Source organism: Echiichthys vipera (assembly GCF_963691815.1).
Source record: "Echiichthys vipera genome assembly, chromosome: 8".
In the NCBI taxonomy this organism is placed as follows: Eukaryota; Metazoa; Chordata; class Actinopteri; order Perciformes; family Trachinidae; genus Echiichthys; species Echiichthys vipera.
The window spans coordinates 5,833,554-5,848,088 of record NC_139833.1 but is presented as its reverse complement, the minus strand read 5'-3'; the positions used below and the strand labels follow the sequence as shown (position 1 = coordinate 5,848,088).

Below are 14,535 nucleotides of genomic sequence, written 5' to 3'. Positions count from 1 at the left end.
GGTTACCAATATGTAAATTAAGGTATAACTCCAGACTGGTCAGACTGCTCAGGATGTTCACCTGCACACTAATACCTGTCCATCAAACGGGCTTTCATGCTTTTATCTTTTTCGAGCATTGTTATTTTTTTTTTGCAGCAGACACCATGAAGTACATGAGTCCTGCTGCTCCTCACAATATTTCCTCCATATGGTCGGTTATGAAAACAAGATTTGCATTTGGTCTAAAAACAAAGCGTGTGGGTGGAGGTTTGGACAGAGGAGCTGAATAATTATTTAAGAGCTCAAGACTTGCCTTTATTTGTTTTCAGTGTATATAGACTCGGACATAGACTATAGTATCATGTTTATATAAACTGTATAAATTAGCAGACATAGCGACAACTCATACATAAATGCCAGTATATTAGAATATTATAGTTTGTATACAAACATGTAAGAGAAAACAACCCTTTCAAGCTGCTTCCTGTAGCCTTTTGGAACCGCAAAGTTTCTCCGTTCTTTTCCTATCGCCGCCATGTTTGGGTCTGTAACATCTGGCTCTTTTTATGGCTTCTCTGCTTGTGTTAGCCGTGATGTTATGACAGCGGAGTTACTGAGGAGATTACTCTAAAGAGGAGATGGAGCCCTTCTCTGTGAGTGCTCTGAGGGTCACCGGCCCCATTTAAGCAAAAGAAACAACCCCCTGAGGTTTTTTAAGGAGCGTGTTTGCAGTGCAGCTGTTCCTCTCGTGTTGTTGTTGTTGTCCATTCTCACAATGTATCTTTTTTTTGTCTGTTTGCTCTCACAGGAAGTTTGTTGAAGACGTTCTCAGAGGAAGAACCTCAAAGGGGGGTTTCAACCCCTGACACCCCGTCAACCACCACCCTCTTCAAAGCCCCGCCTCCAAGACCCCGTCCTGCTGAGGTCACTTCCTAAGAGAAGTGGGAGGGGCTCAAGATTGGTGGACTTGACAAAAACCTGTCTGTAAGTTCAATTTTAAACTTTGATTCCTGTTTTTTTGTTATTGTACACACCGTACATATCTCCACATTCAGCTATATTAAGCTGAGAAGGTTTTTTTTCTCCTTGCACAAACTTCAGGGATCAATGCAGTTCCTCAAAATACTGTCAGTGTCCGTCCGACAAAGATCCACCTCCAGGAAGGTTCCATGTATTTCCTAAGAAAAAACACACAATACTGCGTGTTGTTAGGATGGATGTGGGAAATAATGACGTGTGTGCTATAAATTCAAGTTTACAACCTGTGAGACTACCTGATTGTATGAGCCAATGCAGGACATGATTTTCAAGTGTTTTTCCAAAGTGGCAAAAAAAAGACTGTCGAGAGCTTTCAATCACAGCTCTGCCTCATGCACCCAGGCTGACAAATACATAAAGTACGTCTACGTGTCTAACCCGAACACATTGTTTTTTCCAGGGATAGCCTTGTCCCCATGAGCTCTTATTTGCAGCGATTTGACAGTGTGAATGCTCACGTTGGGGCCATCTCTTTATTCATGCCCCCTTTTTTCAAAGCGGCGCCATTGTGCTGTGATCCCTCTTTTGGCTGGCCATGCATATGTGCGACACGGGGCCATTGTAAGAGTATTGTGCGTCAGTCAAAGTGAATAGAAGCCCACCGCTTTCGCAGTGCTCTCTGCTGACAGCAAGGAAACAATACGTGGCGGTTTGGTAAGAAGGTCGAGCACATAGGAACGAGGTGTTGAACTGGATCGCTGGCACTGTGGCGGCACGAGGGCCCCCGATGCGGACAGCCATTTTCTGCTTGTCATTATTGATGACACAAATACGTGTCAAAGAGGGTGAAATAGGACAGAACGGCAGTCAATGCGGGTTGCACAGGCGTGAAACATGATCAGACCGCTGAGTTGAATAGAGGTATTATCGTGCCAAAAATGTGTGTGTGTGTGTGTGAGAGAGAGAGCGAGAGAGAGACGGAGGCAGAAAGAGACTGAGTGGCATTGCTTTCATATCTTGTCACCCACTTACTTGACAATGCAGGCACTGTGTCCTTCCCACCATAAGTGAAGCATAGTTTGCTGCATATTTTGGATGCATGAACATTTGTTCGCGGCCCACATGCTTCATATGAAAAGGAACAAAAAGGATCTTTATATGCCAAACCTAAACACGGGAAGCTCTTGGTAAACCCTGCCCTCTGTCTCAATTTGCACCATTTTACAAGCTTGGCTGAATTAAACTCTCAAAACCTGTATAATGTGATTGACATTAACCCTGTTCTACACTCCGCCACCTGTTGCATGGAACCTTGCTCCCACACCTGTGTTTTCAGCTACCAAATTAACAAATCACTCCCTCAAATCCGATGCCACACTGAGAATGCAGCTGTCGCACTTTGCATTTGTCATCTTTTTTAGATTTTGGATATTCTGCCTTCGCTTAAAAGCTCAGATGGAAAAAACGACAGAGAGAGGAGACCTACGACCAATATCCCAGTCCAGATTTAAATCCAGGCTGCTGCAGATATGTGGTTTATACCTGAGTCACCAGGACGCCCTCCCTGTGTGTATTCTTGTTTTTGGCCTCTGATAAACTCCAGTTGACCTCTCTCACTGTCCTGAGGGTTGCAGTCTTCAGAGTCCCCTTATTTTCCTCCTCCTTTCCTTTTCTTCCTCATGTTCCTCCCTTGAATTGTGCTCTTGCTCAATGTTAAATGAGGGCACGGCCACACTTGGATGTGCTGTGACAAATTGGCACAGAGGAGGCAGATGGTGATGGGGAGGAGACTGGTTGACATGCCATTTGCTTCAGCGACATGAATTGATCTCCATGCCACAGAGCAAGCACACACGTTCCACTTGTGTAATCCTGACTTTGGATACCACACACACACACACACACACATAAACACATACCCCAGCGATCTCTGACACACATACCACCCTACACCAGCCTTCCGTCCCCATTAGTATCAATGATGTGTGCAACGGAGGCGCTTGCTAACTGTCACAGTCTCTCCGCTTGGAGAGGCGAAGGGATGCTGAGGGATTTTGACAGAGAGACAGAGCTCAGGCTAATGGTAGGCTGGTGGGACTCTGGGAGCAGCAACACACAGCCTACTATAGGGTCTCATACCATCACCGAGGTACAGTACATATCAGCAGGCTGTTCTACTTACAGAGCTGCTGTCTTAACTGTGTTTACCCATGAGCCTTTGCTACAGCTTGACTAAAATCCCATGGGTGTTTTTCATTGCAACATGACTTCTGGTTAGATCATAGTTTGTCTGACAGCCCTAGCATTGCTCATTAGACTGTGTCCCAGGGATGTGAACATGTTCCCCAATTGGGTTTTCTTCACAGATGCGTTGAGCTGGGTTCTTTAAAATAAAACAAATACACCCATCTTAGCTTAAATCATGTGGAGCTGTAACCCTGTAGTTCACAGGAGGTGACAAAGTTTCTGAAACGGGCAACTAACAGAAAGAGCTTTCCTTGCTAATGCTGGGGTTGTTGACCCCTTGTCGGAAAGATTCACAGGTCCGGTTGATAAATGTGAGCTTGCTGAGATTTGCCCTAATGCAGGAACACAAAACAGTTTACAAGCTTAGCTCGACAGCAGCACTAAGTCAGCGATACAGTGATAATTGGACCTCACTGGATGTCATGGTAATATTTTGCGGATTCCTCACTGTGTCATTTGAAGCAGTGTAGGAAAGACTACTCTACACTGTGTTACGTGTTAACCTGATAAAGTAGCAAGCCATCATCAGTATTGATCTAAAGATTTATGGATATGCAGATTGGAAACAGGTTCATGTCCGCCTCACCATCTGCCAGTAAAATCTGACCAAACTTCACTTCATTGGAGACAATGGTTCATTTTACAGCGCTAACCGTAACACTGGTAAAATAGGTGTTTTTTTTTGTAAACAGGGCACAAGCACGATTTAAAAAATAAGATAAAATGTTCAAAAACAAGTTGAAAACACAGAGCAACAAGCGGGATATAACACTAACACCATGTTGGCCAATCACATAAGAAAGAAGAAGATTTTGGCCAATCAGAAGTCTGACATTATAGTGAAAGTGTAAGTCCTTATGTATCTGTAAACATGTTAAATGTCCTGATAGCATTTAGAGCCAACTCAAAAAAAGCTTTGTTCACAAAAATACCTGTGTGGAATACACCCCATGTCAAGCACAGATGCACATCTATGAGCACGCACAAGTGCACGATCGTTGACAGCGGTCCTAAGACTATTTATATACGACTGTTCCCCACGACAGACATTTAAAAAGATGCTACAGAGCGTCTCGCTGCGGTCTGATGCAGAGGTGGAGTGTTTACTGCAGATTTGGTCAAATATATAAAAATATTCAAAAACAGTCGGACAAAACAAAAGCTCTGAGGGATGACGACGTCTATAAGCAAGAAGCAATTGAGCCAATGCTCGGATCATTTCAGGTAAAGTGAATGCAAGCGAGCCTGGGCCCCGGGGGAAAAGGGAGGGCGGCAATCACGCTAAAGCACGGCACGGATCACCGGAGCCAAGTGTGAGTGCGCCCTTAATATCTGCTGGCTGCCTCAATAAAGCACTTTAGTTGCTGGTGTAATAAAAATCAACATGCAACCGATGCTTCAAGTTAATGGGTGTGATTGTGAATACCTAACCACGATAGATTCTGTTTATAGCTTAACAAATAACACTCTGAAGTGAACACTTTTTTAGAGTAAGGTCAAATTATCAATCCAAATGGTGTGAACCATAAAAATACATTTTTTTAAACAAGGTTAGTTAATGGATCTGAACACCAACCCTGTGTTTGCTCTGTGGGCGGGAGGACGGAATAATTGCCGGCCTTAGCTCTCCTCACCTGGAACGTGACGGGATAACTTTCCCACGGTCCCTTAATATGCTGTGAACCCGCGAGCCCTGAGCAGGGGATATCGATCAGCAGATGGGATGTATTCCCATCTGTGTGGGAGCCGGGATGATCCCTCAGCACCTCAGACCGCCAGAGTAAACATAAAAGACACTTAGAGAAAATTGAGAACACAAAAGCAAAAGTCTCAAACGGTCGACGCCCTTTCAGGATTTCTCTCTCAAGCAGTGAAAAGAATGATCTAGTTATTGATCACCATTTTGCTTGCCTTCACCAGTGATCTGATGAGCTGTATGACTACAGAGAGAACCATATCGACTTTCCCCTGAAACTTGCCGTTCAGACTATCATTTTGCCTTCAGAGAAAGTTTCTGCTGACTTTCATGTTCATCAACGGTTAATTATCCTCACGTGGGAAAGCTGCGCGATGACGAAATTTCTTTGGGCTAGTTGATCTTGCCAGCTTAGCACAAAACAATGTACAAACCTCCCACAGCACGCAATGTTTTATGAGATGTCCACACGCTATTAGACACTGAGCTGCTGGACAGGAGCCAGTTTGTTCCAAGAACACACACAATTGCGTGTCCCTGCTCGAACACAGACGGCAAACTGTGAGCAGAAAAACACCCTCCGTTTGTGATAACAGCTCTTTCACTGTCAGCACAAACAATCTGCAGGCTTCACTCCCTATAACCAGGACTGTGTTTACATTTGCCATATTCACAGAGAAACAAGAAGAAGAAAAAAAGCGCTCAGAACATGCGGCGCAAAAAACAAATCTGCAGCCGAGTTTAAATAAATCATCTCCCTGTAATGGGAAAGAAATCCCTCTAAAAGAGCATAACTGCTTCTACAATGTCAGCAAACATCCTTGCAGCCGTACCGCAACAGCGCTCAGCCTAAACATCTGTGTCAGGGAAGAGATTCAGGTGCTGTGGATGTGTGTTTTTACTTTCACCTCATTCCTCTCATCACTAAGCAGTGTCATCCCCGCGCTCACTTTGGGAACATTAGGTAAATTTGGATAATGAGGGTGGCATCGCTTCAAGTTGAGGTCAAAGTCAGGAAGCCCTCCAAAGCTGACTCGAGGCTGTTTATAATTACAATTCATATGAGCAAAGGTCAACCGTTTAATACAGTTTTGTCTTAAACAACCTGCAAAGGTCACAAAATGGTGAATCTTATTTTAGAGTTGGTCTAGACTCAGGCTTAATTTATGGTAATGTTCTACGCTATTGAATAATGTTTACTTTGAGGGTAAAACCCAAATGAATGCAATTGTAATAAAGTTCATGTATTTGCGCATTAAAGTTCTGTCAGTCTCCCCTCAAGTTAACTCTTTTTCACATTAAAATTGATCTATTTGGACACTTGGCTGGGATCCAAATGGCTGCTTGAAATGGAATATGATCTTTTTTTTTTTTTTTTAGCTTTTAGCTGTTTGCACTTGTCAGTTTGACACTGTCTCGCTGCACGTGCTTGCCAAATGGGGATTTTCGTTCTATGGGCCAAAACGGAGGTGAACCAGGATATTCTTTCTAACACACGTTATCTTTTAGATTATAATATGGAAGCAGTAGGTCATTTGTGACAGCACATTAGCCACACTTCCCCTGTAGTCTAAACCAGATGCCTGAACATACTGTAGTTGCAGGCTACAGGTTCGGTTATGAGTTGTTTTCCAGTATGTTGGGTTCGTCGACAACAGGGTTTATCCAGGGAGCGGCAGAAGGAGACGATCTTGCTGAATCATTGATTTCAGGGTGTGAAAGAAATGCACTCTTTACCCAAACGGCGAGAGAAGATTCTGTGTAGACAGTATCAGGATCCAGCCGGCTCAGATAAATCAGAAAACCACACAATTATGAGTTAAACTTTTTTTCTCTTTTTGCCGCAGCAATAGACGTAACAATCTCAGCCGAGCTGCAGTCAAAAGCCTTGAAGGCAAGAGGCTCAAGCAAGCCTCAAAGCCTTGTGTTTTTAATGACAGAATGTGCTCCGTCATTGAGAAGACTGATTAAAAAACCCTTTGTGTCATGGTCCGGGCGGCAAGAGCATATGGCCGAAGGGGCTTAAGCACAGAGACAGAAGCAAGGGAATGAAATCACAGAGATTAAAGCGCTCGTTCCTCTTCCAGAGAAATGCCTCATTTGTGAATAGCATCAGTTTGAGTTTTTCATGCCGTTACAGTTGAACAATTTCTCAAGTGTGTCTTGAGCTCAGGAGGTAGAGCGGCTCATCCACTAATCTGAAGATCTGCAGTTCGATCCCCGACTCCTTTAAGTCCACATGTCGAAGTGTCCTCGGTCCTTCTGATGGGCACCTTGCACCGTCCCCTGTCCCCTTCAGTGTGTGAATGTAAAGCACTTTGAGTGGTTGGAAGGCACTATATAAATGCAAGTCCATTTCCCATTTACTGCTGAAGCCTCAGTAGCTTCTCAATCTCTTAATTAAAGCACAGTACAAGGTACCAAATCAGCAAGGCAGTACCAGTGTTGTATTATTTTAGTCGTAAATATGGCAGCACCTGATTCAGGATACCAGCCATATTTAATTGTGCCCCAGCCTGGCCGTAAAAATGTAAACAGTGTTGTTTTTTCGTAAAGCATTTCAGTTTCCTTTATTTCTGCTGAAAGTGAATATGGATCTTTTTGCGCAGTTCCTTTAAACACACATCGCTTTTGATTTTGGATGGCAGCCAAGCCACAGGCCACAAAGTAAGAAATAAATTCAAGGCACCAAAACACACAGTTTAATAGTGTACGCTGAAGAGAGCAAGTATTTATGGGTCTTGGGTGTGTGCTGTGATTCTATGTCAAACATTTTACATAAGCAAACATTGAAACGATAAGTTGCAAATGTTCTTTGTCACGCACCCAGGCAGAGTGCTTTCCATTGCTCTCTTGCTTTCACATGAAAGTTTCACATTCATTTTAGGGCACTATCGAACAGCCCAAATTTTCACATGGAAAAGTTTCTTAATGCTGAATGAAACCTGGATTATCTCAGCCTGTTAGGCGATATTCATGGATTATCTGTGAGTGTGCATATACAGTATAAAGCATTAAGGTCTTTGCACGGATTCAGATCAAGGAGCAACCTCTGGGCTTGAACAGTGAAGCCAATGGTGAAGTGCCTTAAACCTGCATCCTTTCTAAAAGTAATAAGATAGCAATGGCCACATACCAAACTCGAGGCTTCAAAATGCTAGCCCACATACTAATTGGTGATGTCACACTATCTGCGTACATCTCTTTTATATGGTTCATGGTTCAGACATGCTGTTGCGTAAAAACTTTTTAGATTAGGTTTTAGCTCCACATTTACATTGATTTTGCTCCAGATACAACAAGTGTTACCTTCAAAGGCATAATGACCAGCATTTCAAACTCTGCTGCAGAAAAATATGTCTTAAATCAATCAATCATGGATATAACCTAAACAAACCCAGGTACTGTAGAAAATACAGTGTAAATATTCACTTGTAAGCACTAATGCTTCAAATATAATCCTGTGAATATTCTCATTTGTCCAGGTCATCGTTATCCCCAAAGAAATTTAAGTCAAAAGCAACTGGACTTGGTTGTTTCATAGACAAACAACCAAGTCCAGTTGGGACTTCAATGATAATGCTAATTTATTCCTTTGGTGTAACCTGCAAACCCCATCATCGTCCCTCTGGATACAGTACTGACTTTTTAGTTTGCTTAAATTAGCATGTGTAGATTTCTCAGAATTTTTACACCAATTGAATACACCAGAGACTAGATCTCCAAACAGTCTTTCTGACTACCTTGTGTTTACCTCTTCATCTATTATTCTGCCTCTCTGAAAAAATACTTTTTATAGCTCTCATTCAGGTTCATCAGCAACCAGCAACATAATCTTGAAATAAAGAACAACCACAGAGGTTGCTCCACATAGGTTGCCCCTGCAATGTGCAGGGTTTGAGCATCAAGGTCTTTGTGGCGGAGCATTTCTCAAGAGGGCTGAAAAGTCATCTGCGGTGGTAGCAAATAAGGCCAGGTGGCTGATGAACTCCCCGAATAGTTTGTCAAACCCTATCACCAGTCACAAATTAAAGTGTCAGCATCACATTTCTTGTGTCGTTCCGTGATAAGTCCCAGCACCAATATGAGTGAGTAGCACATGACTGTCTGCAGAACAGTCTGAGAAGGCGATGAGGACAGAGGTACAGTAACAGGAGACCCAGGCAGATGCTCATCTCTGAGTATCGATTGGACCAGACGTCCAGACGACTGTTACAGCCACTGACGCAGGCACCAGGGCTGGCTGCCACCCCCTCCTTCATCCCCTCCGCAGATGAAAGGAACTGTTTTGAAAATCTGACATGACATACTGTCGCAAAGTTCCAGCGGGTAAAGGAATGTGTTTCCTGGGTATATACATCCTTTTACCATTGCACAATTAAAGATACCATGCCTCTGTTGTGTCAGTCAGAGATACCATCAGCTTAGCAAAGTGTTTTCACACAGGATGTGTTCTTGTGGTTTTCCCGAAGAGGCTTTGTGTCACAACACCTCTGGCTGCCACAGTTCAATGGAGGACTGTACAATAGATACTAAAGTTTTCTTACTTCACTACAAGGCCCATTCTCAGTGTATGTGCACTGGCAGCTTCACATTTCTACGTCACACTTTTATAATGTGCAAATTACCCAGGATTGACTTCCGAAACTAGTTGTGATGTCACAAATCATGTTTGTAGGCACGCCCCATTGAATCCGATTTTCCACTTTCAGCAGCTAAATGTGAACCCAGCCCTCTCGCACAGTGGAGCCCAAATATCCATCTGTAGGAACAAGAAATGCATATGTTTGACTGGAGGGGAACTTAATGTAATGCTTTTTCAGACTTTCATTTCTGCATGTACCTTGGAAGTAGGTGGGCGCAAATCCCTACACTGCTTTGAGGAATGCCAAGATATGCAATCAGAACAATCAGTTTTGACTATCTCTGCCAGACGGCACGATACAGCTTTGAAAATGCCTGTACACATGGCCCATACAAATGCCGCACATGCACAGAAGGCCGTCCTCAAATGAGCTTGCAAAGACGGACGAACAAACTTCACCTTTTCAAATGCAGTAGCACCAGACGCACCTCGGGTTCTCCAGGTAATAAAAAAACACAGCATGCATATCGCCCTGTATGTATACGAGCATCCCAGCCAACTCTCTCTCTTGCTGTTATACACAGACACAATCAGCCTGTTGTCGAGGCAGCCACAAGAGTAATGGCCCCAGGTCTCCTCCTGAACACAGACTAATGAGAATCTCAAATCCGACAAGCAGAGTACATTTATCACGTACTCGCACTTAATGACACCACCACACAGGCTCAACAGCACACTCATGCCAGTGTCCAGTCCCATTATTGATGGCCCTGTTTGTCCCCTTGCTTTCCTATTGTTTTCATTATTATTATTATTAGCAGTAGTAGTAGAAGCAGCAGCAGTAGTAGTAGGAGTAGTAGTAGTTTTAGCATCAGTAGTAGTAACAGTAGTAGGAATAGTAGTAGTAGTAGTAGTAGCAGCATCAGTAGTAGTACCAGGTAGTAGTAGTTTGGCCAAACCCAGTGTAATGATAGAGAGAGGAGATGGGGTGGGTATATAGAATCTTTAGTCAGTGGTGATCTGCCTGCTTTTGTTTTTCTCCTCTTAGTTCTTCATCTTTTTCCCCAATGTTCCCAGCGTGAATTGGTCTATTCTCAACTTCTTTTATTCTCTTTGTGTCGGCTTCACTCGTGTCTCTAAAAACGCTAAAATGCAGATGAGTGGAACACTTGGGCTCAGGAATGGCGAGGGAGCCGACAGATGAGTACTACATGCTCCGCTTTGATCTACCACTATGAAGTGTTGTTTTTTTTTTTTTTTTGTGGGGTGACAGGAAGCTTCGCAGAAGGACTCCTGACTGGAGAAACTTTAAAGACGTGTCTGTCAAGGAAACGGGGACTTTCAGACGATCAGACATCTGGATATTTAGCAGCATATTGCTTTATTCAATGATTCAGACTAACATGGTGACCATTCTTATATTAACATACCTCATCTCATTTTAAATCACCAACTCTGGACGTGATAATTCAGTAGTTTCTCATGTCAAGGTAGAAGTAATGACATTTTAACTACAATGCCTGTATATCCTCAGTGTCTATTGCAGTGATCTTTATGTTTGGAGGAGGGAAGGATGGTATGAGCTCTAATTAGATGGACTTCTAAGCAGGCCCTGCCGCCTCTAATGACTTGGGGATTTAGACAGAGATGCGATCTTATCCCCAAGTGCTGGATAGGCTACATTATCCAAAGTGAGACCCCGGCTGTGCTTTAACACACAATGCATTAGAAACATTCAGGAGCCCACAGTATAACTTAGCGACACATCAGTGCTGCTGAGCCGGTAAAGGCCCCACGTTGTCAGAAGTACGATGGACAGCAGTGATTGATGCCTCTACTGCTGCAATGGAAAGTGAATTGGATTAGATCTGTCGGAATGCCGACTAGGTCTTATGATTAGTCGTTTCATTTGGGACACAGGTTGCTTTCTCCAACTTCGACCTCGACAGCCTGAATGGCTGCCAGGTACGAGCAAAAAGAGGTTTGTGTTTGCTACTTTGTTTATTTTGTGTTAACCCATCTGAGACAACCTGAGCTGCAGAGGGACCTGAGGTGGGTGTTATCTCAATAAGTGCTGCTGCTTTAAAAGGTTTCATTTTGGAACCAATAGTAGGATATATGGGATTTGTAGCTTAGATGGTCCTTGGTCCTCGGACAGTTTCATAATCCTCTGTCTACTACAAGAGGTCAATATTTTAGTTTGCATTTATTGCAGTTTTTGCAGAAGATGGATGAACAGAAAGGCCACCATCACGTTTGTTGTCCATAGCAACAAACATGCTACTTCATTAATCCCAATGAAAAATCCCAGGCAACGATGAGGGTAGAGCCAAGAAGTTGTCAGTTTAATACTTTAGTTCGTCATGTGTTTGTCTCATTTGACGACTTTGACTGATCATTAAAGCAATTCAGCACAGCTGATAATTTGTGCTGCCTGTGATGCTGAGTGCTGATGAAGCAGGACCTGCCAGCCTGAATCTGAGTGGTGGAATTGATTGTCTGGCTGATTGCAGACCAGTGAGCTGTAAGATGCTGTCATTCTCCCCCTCCTCCTCCTCCTCACCTTCCTCATTTAGATATACTGTCTTGCCCACTGTCACTGTTCATGTCCCATTTCTCTGTTTCATGCCCCGGCCCCTGCCAACTCCCTCCCATGTTCCATGACACAGGGTAGCCTTTGAGGAGGTGAGAGGAGCCACGCTGCTCCTTAGTGTACGATGGCCCATGGCCGTGTGACTTTCCTTAGGAGAGATGGAGTTGTTAGAGCTATAAAATGAGATAAACTGAGCTTGAAAGCTTCTGGGTCTTTCACTATGTGTTTAGATGATATCATCAGTGTGAGACAGCGCTAATAAAAGTGAGGTCGGCTGCCACCGTGGGGTACTGCCCTGAAAGGTAGCACTGTCCTGATAAGACCGCTGTCTCTTTTCATCTCTCCTCTTAAGCCTTTCTGGTGGTGTGATGAAGCTGATGCGTGAAAGTCAGATTTGAGCATTGAAAAAGGTCTAATAATTGGATGCTTGCTCTACGTACAGAGACTGTTTGTCCCAAAGACAATGATAAAGTGTTTAATCTTCCAAGGAACAGCGAAGCACACAGGCATGATGATGCCATTATCTCTGTGAGGCACTCTCGCCGAAGAAGCCTCACTCTTACCCTTGATTTATATTTCCCTTCATCAGCATCGACCACTCAGATTGCAAAAATCATTCATTTATAAAAGCAGGGCTCGCCGCTTTTGTTCTTCTTCAACTGAAATTCGCCAAATGTACTTTTGTCACACATTCCCATGGTCTCACACACACCCCTCCTTGTAATCTTGTTGTGGTAATTTGACAGGGATGGATCTTCTGGGTGACGGCTGTGTGATTGTCTCTGCTAACAAGGGATAAAGGTAGTGGAAGAACCTTCACAGCTGTGTATCTTCCTTTGATCAATTCTCAACTACTCTGCCTGCATGTGCTTCATATTTTGAGTAGTAACCTATGTTTTGGCATGCTGCGACCTTGTCTTTTGTCAAGACTAACAGAAATAAGCAATAGGCCTCTTCATTGCGTCATGGTGAAAGCCGATATTTCACAATGAGTGATGGTAGCACTGATTGGTAAAGAAAAGTAGGTATGTGATATGTAATCCCTTCAGCGTTCCCTCATGCCAAACTTTAGAGATATGCCACTCATAATTCAATTTTTTTTTTGTGTAGAGGGAATAAAAGTTCCGGTAGATTGATAATTCATGCAGGATGTCTTTCAAAAATAGGAAGCGCAAAGAGTTTGAAATGCAAACGGTGCAGCAAGCTAATTGGTACCACAGGGGAGATGGAGATCAAAGAGCCTCCTTGTTAATAGAGAAGTCTCCCTCTCTTTTTGTCCTCTGCCGTGTGAATGGACACAAAGCCACCGTGAAGTCCTCAAAGTGGCAGATCTCAGCTTGAACGCCCGACGCAACAGCAAATTAAAATGTTACATGTGTTTCCACCGAGTTTATCCCCTATGTGAGCTTTGCATTTAATGGCCCTGTTTGAGTCTTTAAAGATCAGGTGTATTTAAAGGAAACCTGTCAAGAGTGGCTTGCCAGGGTCCTTTTCACCTTTCTGACAGCTATCAGACCCTTATAGGGCCTTATGTGCTTTTTAACAGTATGTCAATCTAAGGGCGCACTCACACTGTCCATCCGTACCGTGCCCCCTGCTTTAGGGTACTTGTCCCCCCCTTCCTCTCCCCCCTGCTGCCCAGGCCCGTTTGTACTCACACTACCAGGGCCTCGGCGAATGCTTCTTGCTGCCTATACGTCATCACCCCGTAACACGTCACACGCATTGATGACATCATCGTGATGCGTCGCTTTGTTTACAAATCTTTCCGTAGACCTCGGAGTTTTTGTGCGTCTTGTCGACTGTTTTTGAATCTTTTCATCGACCAAATCTGCAGTAAACACTCCACCTCCGCATCACACCAACGTGAACCTTTCGGCGCCATTGTTTTAAATGTCCGCGCATGGTCCCTCCTTCTTTTTTCTATATCCGAACAGGCGAATATACAAATGACGGCAGAACCGCCGTAGGCCTCGTGGTCGTACATGTGCGCACGCTCGTGCTCGTACATGTACAAACGTGCTTTACAAAAGCCCACCTCTCCCAAACGAACCGTGGACGGCAAGCGTACGGTCGCACTCACACTGGTCAAACAAACTAGACTTTAGTCGTGAAACGAGCTCGGGCACGGTACAGATGGACAGTGTGAGTGCGCCCTGAGGTTGTCAAAAGTATAGATATATATCTGTATTTTTCAGTGCCACATGTTTCAACACGATTTGATACCCACGTTTGATAGTATCGAAAGTATCAAAGCTAGCTACAAAATGAGATCTACAATCAGTTTTTCAACAAGGCTTCACACATAAATACAAAAAAACAAGGAAGAATGTTGGTATGAGTTCAGTGATTTTTAATAACTCATACAAAAACAAAATATCTAATTGTGTGCCAAGAACTTATTTTTCTTTTTGCTGTGGTATTGAAAGGTTTTAAGTTTTTTAGTTATATATA

At 43.5% G+C, this 14,535-nt stretch overlaps 1 protein-coding gene across 3 annotated transcripts in view; it reads left to right on the top strand.

Moving 5' to 3' along the window:
* Positions 1-14,535, top strand: part of sema6cb (semaphorin 6Cb) — a 170,169-nt gene that overhangs the window by 68,032 nt on the left and 87,602 nt on the right. For all 3 annotated transcript variants that reach the window (XM_083918214.1, XM_083918212.1, XM_083918213.1), the window contains one exon: positions 791-966. The gene's annotated coding sequence lies outside the window, so the exon portion shown is untranslated. The remainder of the gene's footprint in view (positions 1-790; positions 967-14,535) is intronic.